The sequence below is a fragment of the Chionomys nivalis genome, chromosome 20 (genome assembly GCF_950005125.1).
Source record: "Chionomys nivalis chromosome 20, mChiNiv1.1, whole genome shotgun sequence".
Lineage (NCBI taxonomy): Eukaryota > Metazoa > Chordata > Mammalia > Rodentia > Cricetidae > Chionomys > Chionomys nivalis.
In genome coordinates this window covers 45045152-45062682 of record NC_080105.1, presented here as the reverse complement: position 1 = coordinate 45062682, position 17531 = coordinate 45045152, and positions in this window count along the sequence as shown.

The following is a 17531-nucleotide window of genomic DNA, read 5'->3' as shown; positions in this document are numbered from 1 at the left end:
CACGTTGCCCTGGACAACTAAGAAGTAGAGGATGTGCCAACTTGTAGAACCAGGGCTTCAAAGCAGTATGATGGCAGGGACAAGGTCAAAGACAGAAACAGAAGCACCAGAGTACCTAGCTTCCCAGCAGGGTCCCCTCTGTGCATAGCTGAGGAGAACTCAATGACAACAAACAAAGAGAGAGAAATGTCTAATCAACACAGATCTCTACAGATCAGATTCCTCCAGAATCCTCTCATCATGGATGCTTAGAAATGCATGTGGCAAGACTCACAGTATCATGACAAGGGGAAAATGGACATACCAAGCCTGAGTTTCTTGGCAACATACATAGAATAAGCCCTAGAAGAGAAATTTGATTGATTTTGAGAAAATGTGTAAATGTTCTATTTATCATCCACCTGGATTTGTATATTGTAGTTTATGTATTCTTAACAGCTTACACACTTTAGTATGCAGGGCATATAGCATACCATGTGCTAAGCAATCTGTACTTGGTAAGTGTGAGAAATATAAATAAGAGATGAGACTCAAGATGAGTACAATTTATAAAAAAACCTTTCTTATACAGAAGATAATAGATATATTTGTCTATGTTCTGATAATTACTTATTCTCATCCAAGTGTCTTATTTCTTTGTTGTGAAAATTACATTATCAGAACTCCCACAAATAAAATTCCATTTGCTCATCTAAAAGTTCCTGGGTTTTGTGCTTTCTTTCTACTTGTTTTACTCTTTTAAAAATTCACAAGTATAATATTGTTCACAGAATTAAATCCCAAGAGCTAACAATTATTTCATTTAGTTACATCATTAGCTGATAGGGAAAATAGAGTAAATAACACAATAAAAGAAAAAGCAAAAGGAAATTTAATTAAGGCTTAGCAGTGATATAACTAATTTTTAAAGATCAGGCACTCACTTGTTTTTCTTGTCAGGTTACATTCAAGTGATATCAAAATTGAGTATATATGCTGACGATATTTGTTTATTGACATGACAGTGTTACATAAAGCCAACCTACTCCTTTATTCTCATGCAATGAAACATCCAGGAAGTGCAAACTGTGGTCCTGCTGAGAATGCCCTCTCTGCTCACCTATTCATTTCTCTGTTGGCGAATGGGCATATCAAGGACTAGACATTTGTCAACAGAAAAATCACGTCTGCGACAGTGAATTGATATCGCCCCATAAATCTGAATGAGAAGCTGGGAATGTGCATAAAAAGTCTTTTTGAAACCAATTACACTGACCCCAGAAAACAGAAGTAATCTTAATCTATGCAGCAGCGAGTAACCTAACCTGCCCTAGAGACACGGAACTGAGGTATATGGTGGTAAAGGAGGAAGCACAGCACTGTTTCTCCAGGATTAGGACCTGAATCTGGAAAGCCATCAGGAACTGGAGAAGGCTCCCCAAGCTGCCCTTAAGTGTCTGATTTTCCACATTGCTTATTTAGTCATGCTTGTCTCTTGGTTTGTTATGGTTCCCTGTGCCCAAAACAAATTACAGAGAAGAATTAAGATTATTTTATTTAGGACATTGCAATGGAGAAAATATCTACTAATGGGAAACACACCAGAAATGTAGGAAGTGTAGGACTATATAAAACAAGGGAATCATTGAGAAAGACTGGTAGTAGGCATGATCACAGAACAGACAAGGTAAGGTGGGTTGTCTTTGGCTAGCTTGTTTTCACTAAAACAAAATAATTGTGGAAGTCTCTCAAAGCAGCCAGAGCCCAACTTTTGATTAATGTTTCATGGTGGAGAGGGTTATGAAGGGTCTCAAAGCTCAGGTTCTTCCAACAAAATCTAGCAAAGACTTGAATAGGGGAATAATGGCAGCAAAGATTCATGGCTTCTGATGCGTTAGTAAGCTTAGGGATGACCTATAAAAGATGGAACGAGAAGAAAATGCAAAAATAATAAGTGATAGTTACTCAGAAGATAACTACAATCACCATAGTGCAGTTTCTTGAATACAAATTATTGTGAGAGTAAAGAGAAAGTGGTGTGTGTGTGTGTGTAAGAGAAAGAGAGAAAGGATATTAATAAAATATTTGATTCTGTAAATAAACCTAATCTATGTCTACTAAAAATTTTGTGAAATGACCAAAAGCACATTTTAAAAAAATCAAAGTAAATCTCAATAAAATATGCCAAGGACAATTTTAAAGACTTCCTGGCAGGGGTGGAGGGAGCAGATGACTTTGGATCAATCTACTAAAATGACAATGAGTTGGTATTTTACAAATGTCTTTACATCAGGAAGATAGGGGTGGTTAGTATTAGGGATTATACTAATGTATTTCACAATGGAAACTTGAAAAAAAACTAGTAGAAGCTGAAAGATATGTCTTCAAAATATTCAATTGCTATTCTCCGAAGTTTCATAATGAGCTAAGAATAAAGGAAATCATCCCAAATGTGTTTTACAATATCTTTTAGAAAACTTTAATAAGCCTCATTCTCAATATTAAACGCTGAGCAAGTCCCCAGTATGTCAGGATAACAAATTGTCTCATGGTTTTCATTTTCCTGCCTTGCTTTAATTCTCTGGTAGCCCCCAACTGGTAGCAGGAACTGAGGTGCTTAATTTAGTACAATTTAATTAAAAATACAATTAGACCCACTAATTTAATAGTTTTACTAGATACAAGTCACTGTCAATTCTGTAAGATATTTTCAATCCTTTTGGGCTTTCTCTTCTTCAGCTTCAAATTTTCAGTTTGTTTTCTTTTTCCCTAGCTCTTGAGATGGCAGCTAGAGAATGAGGTTTCCAGTAACTCTGTGACACTGGAAACAAAGGCTCCTTTCAGTTTCAGATGAGCCTCAGGTACCCATACTGTGCCCTTTGAGGTATGCATTCTGTTCCTGTCTCCATTCAACCTGTGCTGCTTGACTGTGGGTCCCATTTGCGGTACCATGTCCAGAGAAATTCTATTTTTTTTTATTGAAAAAATTTCTGCCTCCTCCCTGCCTCCCATTTCCCTCCCCCTCCCCTACTCCTTTCCCCCTCTCCCCACTTCTCTCTCCCTCCCTCTCCAGTCCAAAGAGCAGTCAGGGTTCCCTGCCCTGTGGAAAGTTCAAGGTCCTCCCCGTTCCATCCAGGTCTAGGAAGGTGAGCATCCAAACAGGCTAGACTCCCACAAAGCCAGCATCTTCAACAAATGATGCTGGCATAACTGAATGTCAACCTGTAGAAGAATGAAACTAGATCCATATCTATCACCATGCACAAAACTTAAGTCCAAATGGATCAAAGACCTCAATATCAATCTGAACACACTGAACATGATAGAAGAGAAAGTGGAAAGTACTCTACAACATGTGGGCACAGGAGATCCCTTCCTATGTATAACCCCAGCAGCACAGACATTAAGGGCAACATTGAATAAATGGGACCTCCTGAAACTGAGAAGCTTCTGTAAAGTAAAGGACACTGTCACTAAGTCCAGTGACATTCTTACAGTTCTCTTTGGTTCAGCATCTGTCTCTGAGTGCACCTTCTATCCTTCTTGGTTTCTGGATTAGGATGCCTGTTCTTCAGCCCCTCACTACAGTTCTTGTGAAATGCTTTCTAGATCTTAGCTCCACCCTTGGGTAATGCTATAGCTGGAAACCCCCACAGAATTCCCAGATGATTCCTTCTCTACCAAATCAAGCTGCCCTCGACTGTGATCCCTGTTGCTGCAAATTCAGCCTACAGCCAAACAGATGGAGAAGCACTGAGAATCTATGTTTCTACCCAACAAGAATAACAAATTGGAAGGATGATCATGGCAAGGGAGAAGGTTAATGAAATAGGCTGGGAAATACCTCCATAAAAAGAATTTAATTGGATAATTCAGCTGAACTTGGTAAAGGCAAAAGATGATGAAATGAGAGAGAGAGAGAGAGAGAGAGAGAGAGAATGGTGATGTGAGACATTTTTGTTTCAGTGGTTAAAGGTGGTTTCTTAGGAAGGGTTTCAGTTGAGACCAGAATGATACAAAGAAAGCAGACTTACAACAGATGGAGAAAAGGCTATACAAGGAGCAGAACAGCAAGGACAAAGTGCAGGATGCCTCCCCAAGTTTTTTTGGCAGCTGGACTGATATGACCTATAAGAAAGGCCATCTGGTGGTGTCTATCAGAATATGCACGCTCCATGACCCCAAAATTTAAACTATCAGCATATATTCTGCTGGAAAAATACACAAAAACCTATGCATATGTGGCTTCGTAATATAATTTTTATAATAGGAAAAAAACCCAGAAGCAATCGTAACAATCGTAGAAAAAGCAAACAAAGACGTACCTTTGGCCTAAAATATGAGACGTCAGTCAGTAATTTAAAAAAAAGAAAAAACAAAAAACAATGGAAACACACACACACAGAAAAACCCAACTTGGGCTAGAAATAGCTCAGCTTATAAAAAAACAAACAACAAAAAGTAGGGCCATAGGGTTAAATAATGTCCAGCATGCAGGACGTAGGCTTAAAAAATTCCAGGTTTCTAGTTCCTGGAATTCAGGGAGAATTCCCCTGGTACCAGTGGGCCTCATCTGCTGGCTTTCCTGTAGTCAGGTCACTCACTGGGAATGAGACACCCTGGGAGACTGCTGAGATGCCCACAACCAAGCCCAGACTGGATTGAGCATTGCTTGCTCACAAGCCCTAGTCTTTAGTGGATGACCACGGAGAATCTACAAGGGAGAGCAGATGAGTTTTTTGTTCCAGTTTTCTGTTCTATGAGTGAAATCTGAGGAGAGAAGATCTCCATAAGATGAGCAGAGACACCACGTGTATGGGAATAATCAAATGACTCCAGTTAAGAAAAGCCGAAGCCCAATAATAAACAGCTGGTTTCAAACCCCAACAGGAGAGTGAAGATGACTGCTGAGATAAAACTGACCAATCCAGCTTAGGCAGGAGCCGGCTAGTTCACGAGGACGATGGGAAACCATTGGAAAGTACATTCCTTGAGTGAATACCAGCATATAGCAATCCGAACCTAATGAGTTTGAGTTAATGATAAGTGGGTGGCTGAGTCTACAGTTTGAAGTCTCTTCTTATTAGCTGGGTCTAAGAAACAAAGAAATGCACAAACCCAGTGAAAGCCACTTCCCTTAGCAGGAGCCAGCATGTCATGACTATGCTTGCTAAAGCTCTTTAGAAATGAGCCAAATAACACTGAGGTACCATGGGAAACTTTCTTCTTCACACAAAGTCCCTCACTCCATTCCCTCTTCCTGTCCCCTGCAAAAGCACAATTATTAAACAATTTTTAAACCGTGATAATAGAGTGTATCTCCTAAGAAGCAAATAAGTGGGTTCCCTTGTTAAACCCCCAAGCACAGTGTTATACTGTGACCAAACCAAGAGGGTATGGCCGCAACTGACCCGCAAGAAATTAACCCCTTCACATCTCGTGGTGTTCCAAGGAGCAAAAGTTAAGAGATGGTTTCAATGGCCATTTTATTAAGCAAAGCCAGGCAGAGCATGTTGGGAGGCAACCAAAGAGAAGAATGAATCATTCGAGACCTTGATAGAACATTGGAAGTCAAGGTCTTCCTAGGAGACCTTGCGCTTTGAGTATCAGGAAGGACGCTATTAGAATCCTTGCTACCTTCTACCACAGAGATCCCACTTTCTACTGTGTAGAGAACCAAGAGGGAGAAAACGGCTACCTGCTGCCAAGAGCTTCCTGCTGGCCTTTGTCATCAGGACAGGTGTATTGACTGCTTCAGTCTTTGTTCACGGGACTTAGTTTCTGCTCAGTCTCAGACGCCTGCACATTCCTCCCTCAGTGGAGGGGATTTATTGAGAGTCACACACCAGCTCTTAGAAGTGTCTCCCAGCCAATCAATATGCTGAAAGGCTGTGAAACAGGCGACAGCCCTCACAGCATGTCCAATTTCTTTGTGTTTTCACTTTTACATTTGCTAAAGGTCAGAGACTATGTTTATCACCATCAGACATACATGGATATGGAAAAGAGATCTTTGCCAGCGCACTGCTTGCAATGGGGTGGCGTGTGGAAAGGCTTTCTCTGGCTTCTGGAAACTTTACACGAATGCACATTACACGTTTATGTGCTCCACTCTGTCAAAGGATTCCAAAGTACTTAAACAACTTTAATTAAGTTGCTCTAACAACGCTCAGGAGCAAATCGATATTTTTCATACTACTTGTTACAGGCTAGGGAAATAAGCCCTGGTCCCCCAGCTCAGATTTAACATTCATTCCCCAAAATATGGAAAAATCTTCTTGAATATATTTAATTACAAGAGAGTGAAATTTTTCCTGTTAATGTACCTTAAGTTTTCTCCTCACAAATATGGGGTCGGGGGGAGCAATCGCTGAGTAAGAAATATGAGAAAATAAGATTTGGAGGAGACTGGGTATTGAAAGCAAAAGCAAACATATTTTCCTCTCTTAGCATCACGGGAGGATATTTGGTGTCGGCTTTTATTTTTTACTGGGTAAACAAAACAAGCACAGTCCTATTTTCAGGACCTCCTCCCAAAAGTAAAAATTCTTCATTCATAAAGGCAACAACATCAAAAGTATACCCCTGCAACTGTCGGTGCTTCAACACGAGTCATCTCAAGGCTTCAGAATGGTTCTCTTAAACCCTTGGGAGGTATGAGGGAGGGGGTGGCATTCCCTTCTGTTCCTTTGTGGGATAATTGAGATCTCTGTGGTTTAGGAATGAGAAGCGGCATTCTCTGTTGACGAAGGGTCTAACAATCCAATTGGACTTCTGCTTTGGCCAGAAGAAGCTAGACTGTATGGGGAATGTCAGGGAGACAGGGGGAGGTTGGCCTGCCTAGGGGTGTGTTGGGGACTCAGGGGAAAAATGATCCAGGAGAAAAAGGCAAGTAGCCCACTCACATCTCCACCTGGGGGCTGCCGTGGGAAGCAAATTGTTGTAATAACAGCTACACTTCCACCACCTTCCTCAATTCACCATGGAGACTGATTCATACTCTGGAATTGGATGTGTTTTGTTGTGAAAGTGAAGTGCATGAGCAAGCAGCTCTCCCACAGTGGCTTTGGGAAGCCACTGAACCTGAAAGCATCCGAGGCGAGCTGGATCTAGACTTGCACTAGACAACAGCTTCCCTAAAGCTAAATGACATCACTTTTGATTTGCATGTTCAGCCCAGGGCACAGAGAGAGGAAAAGTGGTCACCCTTTGACAAGATCATCTGATATTTTAGGATTGAACCCAGTTTAGGATTATACTCCTGGTTGACGGCTTCACTGAATTTTCATCCCAGGATTCTCTAAGATAGGGATCATACATAGTGGGCAGTATTCAAGAAGAGGAGGTTGGAACTATTCCTAGTGCATCTGCATTGCCAGAACAAGGGAAGAGGGCAGCTTTCTCACCTGTGTATACCAGTGTGATGGGATGAATTAATGGGAGGGCTAACAGAGGACAGCCTTTTTTTTCCTCTTCAGCAAAAAAGAATAAAGGTTGCATCTTCACAAACCTATTTGGGAAAGTCTACTGAATGTTACTAGAGAAACCCAGTCTATTCTCACTTGGTACAAAGAGAACACGTTTGTGAACATGATTCCACTAACACCATGAAATCAGGTCTGTACATGCTAGTGGGCTGCTTTATGACCCAATAACTCTGACTGTATCTACCTGGAAGAACACCAGGCACCTCAGGCCAAGAGCTTGGAAGGAAGACCGTCTTCCACTCCAAATGTCCCAGGTCATCCTTCTCACCAGCCGCCTGTTAGGTTTAACACAACCCTTCTCAAGGAAATTAATTTGCTAGGATAACTTAAAGAAGTCATGGGAAAAGAGTCTTATAATTACCTCTTATTATAATGAATATTGTAAGAATACAGAAGTGCCTGATAGATAGATGAATGTGGTAAAGCAAAGGCAGTGTGAGGCTTCCTGCCCTCCCTAGACTCCACCCTTCAGGAATCTCCATCTGTTTCACACTCTAGAAACCTAGAGTCTTTATGACTAGATTCCTCCAGACTTTATTCTGACACAGTCAGAATTGAATAAATCACTGACTATCAGTAATCAATTATAGTTTTTATGTTTTATTTCTTAAAAAAAATTATATATGAACTGCTGTGGGATAATGCTCTTGTACCCTAAAAAGATTTGTCACTTGTGTTGGTTTAATAAAATACTGGTTGGCCAGTAGCCAGGCAGGAAGTATAGGCAGAGCGACCAGACTAGGAGAATTCTGGGAAGAGAAAAGGCTCCATTTGCAGTCGCTACTCAGATGTAGAGGAAGCAAGATAAAACTGCTGCACTGAGATAAGGTACCAAGCCATATGGCCAAACATAGATAAGAATTATGGGTTAATTTAATTTATAAGAGCTAGTTAATAATAAGCTTGAGGTAACAGGCCAAATAGTTTATAGTTAGTATAAGCCTGTTTGTGTTTTTTTTGGGACTGAACAGCTGAGGGACCAGGCAGGACAGAAACTTCTGTCTATAATAAGCACTATATTTACATCTGTTTCATCTTTCCTTTGGCCCATTCCAATTCTTCCTGCTCTTTTTCTAATATTCATATCTCTTATTTAATTATATATTATTTCTATGTATATGTAAATATATATATATATATATAGAGAGAGAGAGAGAGACACACACACACATTCACTCACATACACACACAGACTACTCATACAATGTATTAAGTCCATTTATCTTTGCTTATATGTGCATGTTTCCAGGGCGGACCATTTGGGAATGGACCTCCTATGAGGGTGTTAATTTCTTGAGACAACCAAATGTCCATTCTTAGCAGCCATTGACCTATGGATCTTCATTTTCATCTAGGTGACATAATCTCTCAACAGGTGTCCTAAGACTCTGCCTCTTACAATCTTTCTGTCCATCTTCTAGGATTTTCTCTCAGCTTAAAGGTTTAGAGATTAGTTGTGCGATGTATCAGTTAGAGTTAGATACCCCAATGTAACTAATTCCTACATTTGACCAGCTGTGTAGCAACTATAACAGTCTTCATCTGTTGCAAAATGAAGTTTTGCTGTTTTTTAATTAGGGGTAAGAACTACATTTACATTGTGTCCATAAGGGTGGGTACTGAGGGGGAAAAAAGCAGAACAAAACAAAATAAAAAGACTGATAAAAATAAGAAGAAAGAGCCGGGTGGTGGTGGTGCACACCTTTAATCCCAGCACTTGGGAGGCAGAGGCAGGCGGATCTCTGTGAGTTCGAGACCAGCCTGGTCTACAAGAGCTAGTTCCAGGACAGGCTCCAAAACCACAGAGAAACCCTGTCTCGAAAAACCAAAAAAAAAAAAAAAAAAAAAAAAAAAAAGAATAAGAAGAAAGATGAACCCTCTTTCGCCATTGGTGGGTTCACAAATTGGTGCAACTTTGTGGAAATCAGTGCATAAGATACTCAAAAAGCTCAAAGTAGACCTACCCCATGATCCAGCTATCCCATTTTCTAGCATATGCCCACTCAACTTCCCACTGCACAAATACTTGCTTATTTGTGCTCATTGCTTTTCTGTTCACAATAGTGAGAAAATGGATAAAACCTAAGTGCCCTTCAAGTTATAAATGAATAACAAAAACACGGTATAGACACACAATGATATTTTACCCACTGTAAAGAAAAATGAAATGATGACGTTTGCAGGCAAATGTATGGAACTAGAAAATACTATAAGTGAATTAAAGCAGACCCAGAATTGTGTGCGTGTGTGTGATTGTGAATCATTAGTTGTGAGAATCTAACTTGCAGTAAGCTAACTGCAGAAACCAGGAAAGTGAAAAGGGACCAAGGGTGGGGGTGCACTAGATTAGAAAATGGCAGAACATGCATGCTATGAAGGTGGAGAAAGGAAAAGGAGGGAGGAATTTAATTGGGATGAGGACAGGGAGAGCAATGCAAGTGCTATACAAGTTACCAAGAGGGAAAAGCGAACCAAAACAATCAGTACTGCTTCTCAGCTATAAAGCCACAACACAAATGACATGGCAAGACATCACCAATGATGCAACTGTGTCACCTTAGGCTTGTGGTAAACAACCATCAAGTGCGATTAGACTTAAGAGCCGCTAAATAGGAAGGAATTCATTCCTGGTAAACCCAATCAACCACATGTGGATTAAGAAAATAAACTCTAGAAGAGAACCAACTACTGCCAGTTACAACTCAACTTGTTAGTCCCACCTCTCCCTTACTATCAAGAGATAAAGAGTTGAAAGGCCCAAGCCCTGTAATCATGTCCCCATTCACAATCTATCTTGGAGCCCCCAGTAACCAGCCATCTCATTAGCATAACAAAGTCAGCTATCACTCTCTAGAGAGTCTAGGAATTTAAAAGATATATACTAGGAATCAGAGGCAGACTTAAAACATGTATTTTTTTTTTTACCAGAGTATCATATTTACACATAAGATAATCATGTATCCTGGTTAACACTTTCTTTTCTGATGTAATAATGGTCTTATGTAGCCATACAATATCTATTTAGGGTGATGTGTGCGTGTGTGTGTGTGTGTGTGTGTGTGTGTGTGAGAGAGAGAGAGAGAGAGAGAGAGAGAGAGAGAGAGAGAGAGAGAGAGAGAAATTGAGTCAGAATGGCTGCATTAAAGAAGAAAGGCATTCATAATGAGTGGAAAGGAAGTAGGGATTGGAGAGGAAGCTGTGTTTTCACAATACTCTGGGCATACCTAGTAGGCTTACTACAATAGAATGCCATGCCACATAGAAGGGTTCAGACTTCATTTAGATCCCTGGGCCCAAAAAGCAATGATTGTGTGCATGAGCCCCATATATGTCAGAAACAATCAGTAGTTTAAAGACGAGATTATCATGTCCTCTGTTCTCTTACATAGATTCTCATGTAAGTCACCTGTCTTCAACTGCATATTACTGGGTTTGAATTTCTCCCAATTATGACTCATGTGGACACAAAGTCATAACTAATTTGATTTAGAATAATTAAACAGTGTGACATTTCTTACAGTCAGGTGCAGAGGTAGAAATTCGTATGCAGTCTCCCAGCAGTTAGGGACTTCTGTTTGAATCACTGAAGTAATTAGTATGCAGGTGGCTGTTAAGCCTGGGACCAGGTGGTTGAATCACAGTTTTTTATCTCCTTTAGTAAGCATGTAAGTTTGGGCTTTTTAGTGGACTGGATTGCTTCAGAGACTTATAAGTTGAAGTGGGAAAAAGGAAGGGAACTGCCCATAAAAGCCTGCAGAAGCCCTGTGGGGTCATTAACTTATTCAATTGATTCTACAAATATTTACTAAGCACCATTAACTCTTCCATGACTCTTTAGAGTATCTTCAGTGTCAACTGTGTCAATACCAGACAAAGTCCCTCTGAGGAGTGCACCTCATCTCCAAATGAAGAGTCATCTATGACAGAGAGACCTCACAGTAGGAGTGGTTGGGGGCTTAAATCAAGGGACTTCTACTTACTTGGGCTGAGGGATTCATCTAAGACAGAATGACTGAAATGCAAAAAGCAAGTATCTATTTAGGATGAATACAATTAAAATAAATAGTTATGGTCTAAAAGTGCCCATGGAAATGAGAGATTTAAAAAAATTAATTGATTCATGTTCTATCCCTTTCTACAAAAAAGTAAGAACAAAATGGTAGAAACAAGGTGGAGCAGTTAAGGTAGCTGGAGAGAGTATACATCCATCTCTTATCAGCTGCTTCCTTTATTTAGGTATAAGAATGCAAGAGATATGTAGCTACCATAGGAGACTTCAGGAAGGACTATAGAGAAAGCCATGTTCCCATAAGATATCTGGGAGCTGATATCAAGCTATGATTCATGAGTCAGTGGACCAATAGACGGCTTTAATGTCCTGACTGCTATTTCCCACTTGAGTATTCTGAGTAGGATGTCAACACAATTTAAAATTACAAATGATCATGAACCATAAAAGAATACAAGAATTGCAGAAGCAATTAAAATTCACAGGACTTTATAAGTTTACAGCCCTGGACAGTTCTGTAGTAGGTGGAGAACTTAGATGGGTATGGGTATAAAGACTTGAATAGAAGAATGGATTTTATTCCCAATTATGTGCTCAACTTTTGCAATCCTGCCATGTCAACTAAAGATCCTATTGGGCTTGTTCTTTTATCCAAATTGGTATTCAACTTGCTGCTTATCAAAGACTATCTCACTGTAACAGCAACAATAATAATAATCAGACAACCCTAGACCTTGAGGAGCATAGGGAACCATCCCTTTCCCATCAACAGCAAACCTGTCTGGCATTAGTCCTGAGTGGCTATCCAGGAGTTAATTGGACAAGTCCTCTGTTTCATTTACTGGGGCCACCAAAGAGCCATCAATGGGAAAGTGACCTCTAGCCGCAGTCAGGTTTGGGTAGACTCACACCAGTGACCTTGAATAGGAGGCAGTAGCTATATACTATCTTCTCTCCGACAGGCTTCAGTGCTCTTGGCACACTGTTGATTAAGTCCTGCAGCTGTTGTATTAAAAATGTTTGTGCTAACACTAAAATCCCCTTGTTCTTGCCCCCTTCTCCAAATAATTATCAGCTACAGCACAGATATTAAATGGTGCACTAAAAAATTGAAATACAGTTCTACAAACAGGCCTTATAAATGCAGAATTAATTGCTGTATATGCTTCAAATTACCAAGAGGCTTCATTTTATTTCTGTCACAGCAGAAAGTGCTTCATCAGGGGGAATTCATGTGGAGATCCAGCCATGTCCTAGTTATTTTTTGTTTAATATGCTTAAGATGTTTAATTATTTTTGATTAATTCACTTACCATTAAACTGCCCAAAGACTTTGACATGTTCTGTATTGCGTGGTGTACCAGTGGATTTGCTGTGTGGGCTCCTTCAATGAGTCAACGTCAAAGCCTAGTAATAAGGGTCAAACCAGGTTTTGATGAAAACCCTGGCTCCATTACTTACCAGTTGTGTTAATTTAGATATTAAACAACTTCAAGCTAAGTTTTCATCATTTGGAAAATAATGAATCCGACTTCACAGGGTACTATGAGAATTAAATGAGAATACGAACCATTTAGAGCTGTAACTGGTCCAGGCTTGCACTCAACAAATGGTAATTATGGTTATTATTGTTCTGTGGAAGTGTGAAGTGTGCTACATACCGAAGTAAAATGTGGGCAGTCATCATTGCTTTGCCCTAAGGTGGTTGTGGACCTCTTGAGATAAGCCTGAGTCCTAACTTATTAGGTTAAACTGAAAGAACTCAAAGCAGCAAAGAATGTTAAATTGGCCTGAATTACCTCTGGACTTCAGCTCATTTTTGGACTTACATTAACATCCCCAAACAAGATTTAATATTTGTAAAAATGGTTTCCTTAACCTCTTTGGACACTCTTGCACTGGACCCAAGATGCTCAGTGCACCTTCACTCTTGCCGGCCTTTCTTGTCGCCCTAGTTTACCAGTTCCTTCAATGCAGGTGAAGACTTAAGTTAGGAGTTAGGGAGAAACTTGTTGCCAGGGTAACCCCCAGGAATCCACAAGGATGACTCCAGCTAAGACTCCTAGCAATAGTGCCTACCCTAATTGTTATCAGAGATACTCTATCCAGTAACTGCTGGAAGCAGAGGCAGAAACCCAGACAAGCCCTGGGCTGAGCTCTGGGAGTCTTGCAGAAGAAAGAGAGGAGGGATTGTATGAGCCAGTAGGTAATGGTGGGGAAACTCACAGAGACAGCTCCTGGGAGCTCATGGACTTTGGACTAACAGTTAGGGAGCCTACATGGGACTGACCTAGAACCTCTGCATGTTTGTGATAGTTGTATAGATTGGTCTCTTTGTAAGGTTCCTAGCAGTGAGAGCAGGACCTGTCCCTGGTATTTAGCTAGAGTTTGGGAACCTGTTCCCCTTTACTAAATTATCTCGCCCAGCCTTAACACAAGGGAAGGAGCTGGGTCCTGTCTCAACCTGATATACCATGTTTTGTTCAAGCCCATGGGAGGCCTTCCCCTGAAGGGAAGTGGGGTGGGGATGGTGAGGGGCGTGGGGTGGGGTGGGGATGGTGAGGGGCGTGGGGTGGGGATGGTGAGGGGAACTGAGAGGAGAGGAGGGAAATGAAACTGTGGTCGGTATGTAAAATAAATAAAAAAGAAGTTATTCAAATAAAAATTTAAAAAAGAAAAAAAAATCTTTGAAGCACGATCTTGGCAGTAGTTGAAGCCATGCAGAAATCAAATGGAAATGTCATTGACTTTGGATTGACTACTCATGTGTAAGTGTCTCGAGAAAGAAGAGAAAAGAGGTGCTAATTACAGACTCCTTAGTATGTAGCCAGCACCAAGCTGCCATGTACTTTGAAGGCTCCTTACATTATTGGCTGCACTAAGCTGCATCTAAAATCTCAAGATGGTGGGAAGCATTTGGTGAAGTCACACATCTGCTAATGAATGTCTTCACAGCTGCCAAGTGGTGTCCACCCTTTTATTTCAATTATGATAGTGCTTGGAAATTACCTTTTAGTACCATTGACTGAGTGACCTGACGCAGAGTTAAGCTACCACACCGTAGCACTCTTTTGGGGTGCCCATGTGTACATCCTTTAGCTTTACTAATCATGCTGCTATTATTGTCCATATTGTACCATGTTCTAGCAGTTCTAAAAGAAGGGAAGCAGACTTTCATAGAAGCACACCACACAGTTACAACAAAATGAGCTTTATACACCGAGTACTCTCTTTAAAGCTATTCTTTGCTGATAACAACCTATGTCCTAAGAGCAAGTTAGGTCCACATCCTGCACAGATAACTTTTGATCCTGAAATTAGGTACCCATTACAATATTTCTGTTGTGACCATGAACCAAATTAGTCTGCTGTGTTTCTCCTTGGCCTTGGAGTAGGATATACATCCCTAATCTTCCTAAGACCCTGTCTAGGCATAGTTCTTTTTTAGGGTTCCAGACATATTAGAATATTGGTCTAAATTTATGTAAAACTTACAAATTATACCTCATTTTATTTTTACAAAACTCTCAACACAGGTAAGAAGTATTGCTTCCATTTTTATTCTTTTTCAGATACTAGTACATGACTATAAAATTTAGTGACTTTAAGTCAGGCATTGGAGTATGGAGCTGACTCTATGTTGACTTCAGACACTTTGACACCGTGATTCTCACAGGGTTGCAAGTGTCCCATTCAATAGTTTTCCAAGCAGAATCCTCCCCACCATGATACTTCTCAGGCTGTGGTACGTGGTGGTATTTTACAAGTTCTTTGATATCCTTATGGTCAACATAGTTTCTTGCTATGAATTATTACATTATAGGATTCTACGTCGCTTCCATTTCCCTGAAACCTACTTGGCTACCCTCTGGAGTCCCTGGTTTTCTTTCACAGTGTACCCAGCATTGATCATGCAGTTTATGAATTGAAGAGAAGTAGTTACCAAAGATACTGTACTATGTTTCTGAGTATAGCTTATGACTGAGTAGGAACAAGCAGGTAAAGCTCCTTCCTGTCTTCGTAGTGACTAGTAGAAACTTGAGATTCTGGCAGGTTGTTAAAAAAAATAAAAAGGACATGAAGCTGGGAGGAAATGAAGGTGTATAGATCTGCAAGGCATTAGAGGGAATGGGGTGGATATGATAAAATATACTGTATGCATAAAATTCTCAAAGAATTAGTAAACATATGCTTTACAAAAAACTTGACTTCCTATATATCTTTGAGTCTTAGAATGAATTCTGTGCATCAAAACACATGGTTCGACTCCTATTTCTTCAAGAATCCATTCTTAAAACAGATCATTAATGAAGGAGCGTGAATGAATTAACAAAAGGTAGGATGATAAATTGGAAATAAAACTCCTATTCAGATATTAAGATATAATTAAACACTCACAAAAACCCTTGACTCTGATTTAGCCTAATGCCACTACAGGCATCTCTCATTTACTGGGATTCCCCATGTATTTTCCAAATCCTGAGAATTTTAGCATGAATAATCTATACAAACAAGAGTCCTTGACATACTCCTATCTCAGCATTTGAGCTTCAGGCATAGGGCTTCTAAGAATTTGTGCTTTCTGAACAATCTTTCTGAATAAAATATTATTGAGAAAGGCAAGGTCAATAACTGGACTCCACTTGCCTTTAATATTCCATGTTGCAATAATAAAGTTCTCTTAATATCCTGAAAGTGGTGTTGTACTCAGCCTATTTTATTTTATTTTATGTGGATGGGTGTTTGTATCCATATATATCTGTACACTGTCTTTATGCCTGCTGTCTTCAGAGGTCAGAAGAGGGCATAGTATGCTCTGGTACTGGGAAGTGAACCCAGGTCCTCTGGAAGAGTAGCAAGTGCTCTTAAATATGTTGAACTTTGAGGATACTCTAGATTCTCCATCCTAGAGCCCAGATCCCAGATTTTTTCTGTGTTCACTTGTCTGTCATTTTTCATTTTTTTCATTACCACTAGTCAAGGTTCCAGCACCCAAAGCATGCAGGAACACGCAGTAGATTGTCTGTTAGTATCTGTTAGAAGATACACACACACATATGAAATATTAACAATATGGTTGCCTAAACAAGACCAGTGCAATGAAATGACAACACCAGGAGATATGCCAGCATAGATGGAGAACCCTCACAGCCCTCTACCCCAGATGAAGAAATACCAGTAATTAAGTTTACTAAGAGTGGGAAATCAGAGGCAAACTCCCTGATAGATTATCCAAACTGAAGCCCCAAACACATACACATATGAGCAACATTAAATGGAATCAATCAGCAGGTATATTTATGAATATATACATATATATGCAACTATAATAACTGAAGATGAGGTCATGAACTTGAGAGGAAGTAAAAGAAAGGTGAAAGGGAAAAGAGGCAAGGGTGGAAATGATATGAGTATGAAATTCTCAAATCTCTCCTAGTGAGATTTTTGTCTCTTAGTAACATCAGAGCTGTGCACGTAAAGTGTCAGCAACATGACTGGCTAAACATGAACGAAACAAAGACAACAGACATGCTAACACGGTTGAGGAGAAGCCCAGGAGGTCTCAGTCTTATACAGATGAAGTCTCCCCCAACACAGCTGCCCAAATGTGAGCAGAACAAGAATGATACCAGTCAATATGTCAAACTGGATGGGGGAAAGCCCACTAGGCCTTAACCCTTCACAGAAAGCTATAGGCACTGAGGACAGTTCGGAGCAGGAAAGGTTGTCTTCCCTGTGGAAGAGCAAGAGCACAGCAACAGGTTTTCTAGTGCCAATGGTCAGCTATGCAAAATACATACCAGTAATATTTTACAGACTGAACATATGCATATATATGTTAGAAATGTATTATATACATATATGTATACATACATATATTGGATATATACATATACACATATATGCATACAATAACACATAGCAAGAAAAGAATGTCTTGATTACTGAAGGTATTTATGAGCTGTAGAAGTTCATTGGTAGTTAAAAAATTTAAAATGAAAAAAGAAAGCATATTCAACAAGATGCTGGCATTACTGGATATCAACATGTAGAAG